This window comes from Hypomesus transpacificus, chromosome 13 (genome assembly GCF_021917145.1).
Source record: "Hypomesus transpacificus isolate Combined female chromosome 13, fHypTra1, whole genome shotgun sequence".
In the NCBI taxonomy this organism is placed as follows: domain Eukaryota; kingdom Metazoa; phylum Chordata; class Actinopteri; order Osmeriformes; family Osmeridae; genus Hypomesus; species Hypomesus transpacificus.
The window spans coordinates 7,460,604-7,465,788 of NC_061072.1; positions in this window are offsets into that span (position 1 = coordinate 7,460,604).

The following is a 5,185-nucleotide window of genomic DNA, read 5'->3' on the forward strand; positions in this document are numbered from 1 at the left end:
GGTAGGTGTGAGGCTCTCTGTTTGGTGTGTCGAGTATACAGTATGTTAACTTTGTTATGGCCAGTTGTGGTTTAGTTGTATCTACACACTCTTTTGTCACCTGCTCTGAGACGATATCAAGACTTTCCTTGTTCCATGTTTGACTCGAAAAAGGATATTAATATCATCATTATTATTATTATTAATATCATTATTATTATTATTATTCATATAATATAAATATTATTAGTTTTTCTAGATTTCCCCTAAGAATATATATTGCAGTTTACTAATTTATTACATCTGCTGTCTTCTCTTTGAGAACTTGATATGGATATGGTGGAGACCCCTCTCATGCTACTTTGCGGATAGCGTGTGTGCAATGTTTTTGTGGTGTCTGTCTTCGCTCGCAAGCCTTCCGTGTGCCTCGGTAGAAAACGGCAAAAGGAAAAACCAAAGGAGAAGAGGTTCCGAGTGTTGCGGCGCTCCGAGTGCTGCGGCGCTCTGTTTACCTCACTCCTCACCCCTTCCCGTTCTCTCTGCCAGACCCTCAATTTCACCCTCTTGTGTTTTTTGTTGTTGTCGTTTCTTGTTTTTATCGCCGTTCTGTTGCACAGATCGTATTGTGCGTGCGATCCTGCTTGTTGCTTCTCCACGCAGGAAGTACTCTGTACAGTAGAACGTGTAATCAAGTATCTCTGCGGTGGTGAGAATTAAATCACGAAAGGAAATTATTTATTATTTTGAAACTAGATCATAGCCTTGCATGCTGGCTTCTGGTTCTGTTTGTGGTCGACACTGTTGGTCGGATGGGATTGGACCGCTCAAGAGATGCAAAGAATTGTGTTTCTCTCTATTGTTATGCAAATACTACTCACATCTAATTATTAGATCATGATTTACATGGTTCTCAATCCATATTGCTGTCAGATGTCTGGCACAAAAAAAAACTAACAAAAACAAAAAGCTGGTTTGATTTATTTGTTTTTTTTATATGATTCCCTACCTACAGCTGTTCTACGTGGCAAAGAAAGTCTCTTTCTCAATAGGAACGTTGGTATGGCGTGCATCATGGCTGCTGTCGTAGACCATGCTGTGGACCCTGTCACGGCAGCGCCGTCTCTCTGTGGCCCCCTGGTCCTCCTCCGAGAGGGAAGCCTTTGTCCCGAGGCCAGCTCTGTGGTCCTCAGGACGTTCGCTTAAGTGTTTCCTGTTTAGCCGCGGCGGTCCTGATCGCCCCCCCCCCCCCCCCCCCTCTCACCCCTGGAATAAGGCTTCCCCTCTGCCTCCTCGGCCGATTCCCCTCCTCCGGCACGGCGCTCTGACGGTGATTGTTGAACACCCCTGGTGTTGAGGACAATCAGCTTCGGGCTATAAAGCGTTTCCGCTCCTAGCTGTTTGTAGTAGGTCTCCCTGTGCTCGGTCCCCAGTCCCAGGGCCTCCGACTCAAACCATGGCCCCATACCCCCTCCTACCTCTTACTCTCCCTCTCTCGCAACTGTATTCCTCCAGGTTGGGCAGTGCTGACTAGTGGATGCTGGTGGCATTGTGGTGGAAAGTGTGCCTGTCTGCCCTGCTGCCCACTGCCAGTACACTCATTGTTTCCCTGTGGTCAGGTTGGCAGAGCGGGCTGAGGCGAGCTTGCGGTTGACTGTTGTGACTACCGCTCACTGGTTCATTTGTTGTGCTGTTGAATTGAATTAGAGACGACTCCTCCGCGAGCAGATTCGAGTCAAACGTCGTGTTGTTACAGACATGCGTCGTCACTTGTGACTAATTGTGGTTGAAGAATGAGAATGTCCCTCCTTTCACGTCCACGTCCCCTCTGTTCTAGGGGGTTAGCCAGCCCCTCTCCCCCTCCCCAGCCCCTCTCCCCCTCCCCAGCCCCACACCCCCTCCCCTGCTCCAAACCCCCTCTCCAAGCACAGACACTAATCGCTAAACCTCATCCTTCTGCCCCCCCCCCCCCTCGTACTGGTAGTGGACAGTTCCTGTCTGTACTTTGTCAAAGGAGGTCAGGGCCCAGGGTCTGGTGATCAGCGATGTCCTCGCCAGCTCGCTAATAGAGGCTCCTCCCCTCCTCGTCCCCTAGTCAGCATCAGCCAGACTCACTTAGCCAACGTGACGTTTCAAGAAAGCAGAGGACCTCTAGGACCAGACAGGGAAGAGGGATCAGGCTGGTAGTCTAACCCCAAACCCCCCCCCCCCCTCGTCCCATCAAAACATTGAGACATGTGGAGAGACTGTACCACATGAGAGAACAGCTATATCAGCTTCATTGTCTTTTTTTTTTGTCTTTACAAAGTCAGTCCTCGGTTCTGGAGTTAGTAGGTCTTGTACTGTAAGTGCCTAACACGTTTCAAATGGTCAGCTGACCTTTCCGTACGTTTCCACCCTCATCATACTCGTTTGGTTTATCCGCTTTTAACGCTGTCCTTTCCTCCCCCCCAACACTGAAGCTGCATGTCGCACTGATCGTATTGCACTGTACAGTGGAGCCATATTGATTATATATGTATATTCTTTTTTTTTTCCTTATAAGCTTTTCTTCTTTGTTCATTCAGTGAAAGGACATGTTTCCACTTGACCAACGTTAAAAGCCGTCTGTATGGTTACAATTTGAATAGACTGGTTTCTCTGGCATCGTGGTTCATCGATACTACGTATATGTTGTTTTGTGTGCGTGTGCATGATCAGATTCAAATGTCGTACAAATGTCATTTTTGGTGGATGATACTCGGATAAAAGAGGGGGGGGGGTGCAAAAACGATGAACATTTAGTGCAGTAGCTACAGTAAATAACTCTGAGGTCCTACAGATTTTGCCGGACGGCAAAAGGTCTTATGATGATTGTGTGTGGTGCTGGGGGGGATGAGTACGATCCTCAGCTGTCTGTGTGTGTGTGAGGGGGGGAGACAGTATACATGGCATACACACTGTGGGTGGAGCAGCATGGGCTGGTCTGCTAGAGGTATTGTCTCTCCCACTGCAGCAGGCCTCTCCTGGAAGGTGAAGAGAACCAGTCAACTGACACCCCACGTCCCCCTACGTCCCCCCCACCTTACGTCCCCCCCACCCCACGTCCCCCCCACCCCACGTCCCCCCAACCCAACGTCTATTTCCTGCCTCGGTGCCAGAGTGAGTGGGCGGGGTTTAACGTACGTGTACGTGTGCACGTCCACAGTTGTATTAGTGAGCTGAGTGGTGGTTGGCTCACCTGCTGATGGGTCATTATCACATCAACGGGGGTGTTGTTGCAGGACTGCACAAAGGAGAAACGCCTTCATCCCATGTGTCACTGTTTCCCGCTTGGATTCTGGGCTTTCCCAAGCTAAAATGAGCATGTATTTATGGATGAATAATGTTAAGGGGAGCCTTCTTACTGGAATAGGGAGCATGCCTGTTGAAGTGTCGCATGACTCCAGGGGGTCAGAGTTCATGTTTGGTCAGAGGAGTTGAGAATGAAAGGATGCCTGGCTGGCTATCTTCTCAGACTTCAACCAGTGATGTGCAAAAACTGGAACTGAAATGATTTCTTCGATCTGTACTTTCCTCCTCTTGTTAATATTTTGTTGGAATAAAAGAAAACATAAAAAGGAACTTGTACTCCAGCGCTGTCGTCCTCTCTTCTCCTTCTGTCCTCACGAACCCTCGTGCTGAACTGTAAATCAGACTTATTATTAAGCATACTTGTCACAATGTTAAATTTGCCAGAATATAGCAAATGTAAATCTGTTGTGTGTGTGTTTGGATGCGCACGCCTGTACATTAGTGTGTCTGTGTGAGTTAACGTTGCTTGAATACTCTGCTTTGCACAACACGTTGTGATTGAATGTTCCTCGAGCTTCTCTTGATGATGATGATGAACTTAGTGAAACGTACAGCTGTAGGTGTGTCTGAGGCAGGGGAGGTGCTGGCAAGCTGCTGCTGGATGTGACTTGTTGCAGTGTTGTGCTCTTGGTATGGTGAAGCTAGACTAACATGCGGGCGAGGAGGGGGAAAGAGACATTTCCGCAAGGGCAATGGGGTGGGAGGGGGGGTGGAAGTTTATTCAAACTAGTCGTCAAAAGCATGTTTGCAGGGATGCTGCATTCTGTGGATTAAGGGTTAATAAACCATCTTTTTCTGTGTGTTTTGGGGTGGGGGGGAGGATGTGTGTGGAGTTTGGGTCTCACATTTGACAGCACCTCCTCCCAGGGGAAGTGAAGTTCTCAGTACATTTACCCTCTCAAAAGCCTCTGCAAAAGACTGATGACTGTTCCTTCAGAGCTAAATGAATTTCTAAGAATATTTTCAATTGCTTAAACTTGATTGTGTGCAATTGTAATGATGGAAATTCAATAAAAGAGGTATTTTTACACAATACTTTCTGTGTCCTATTCCTGTTTTTAGTGGGTCACAACCAGAAACCGGCTCCAGCGTTGTGATGTTGTTGTATTGATGTTTTTATTGTTCCTTGGTCATAACCGCTGGAACACCGTTGCCAAGCTGCGCCCATCCGATCCATGATTGTCTGCTGAGTTTGCTACATGCGCATTTGTATGTCACTTTGGATAAAAGCATCTGCAAAATGAATCTCCAGTTTAATGTAAATATAATGTAAATCAGATGCGATCCGACTGTGACAGGCACATGGAAGCACGAGAGCGCTCGTTCATCAGAGCAGCACAGAGAGTTGGCGTTGTTGGGAACTGCACCCGGCGACCTTCCTCCTCGACCAGTATGAAGGATGTTGCGTGCAGGGGAGTAAAACAATACTAAGAATCCCTGCTGAATCTGTTGTTAATGCTGCAAAAACAAAAGATGAGATGAGAGGGTGAGGAAATCTAAACAGCCAAATGAAACCAAAACACAGAGTTGTGAGGCGACAAGAGAGAGTCTCTATGCCCACAACCCAATCCCACCTCCCCCAACCCCCCCCTCGGAAACACACAAACATTTAAATCCATCCACTGCCTGCCCCCCCAGCCCAGGGCCACCTGCTGTGACGTGGTGTGTGTTTTGACGCACATCTCTGTCCTCTGAACTCACTCTGCAAACAGCCCCAGTCTGGCTGAACGACGGATATTTATAGTGGGGAGGGAGTTTGTTGTGACATGCATCTCTTCCTTCCTCCAGGCTTGGAGATGGCCTGGCTTTGGGTCCTCAAGGTTTAGCTGACAAGTTCAAATGACCCTCCCATCCTGTAAGGTCGTGCAGTCGAAGA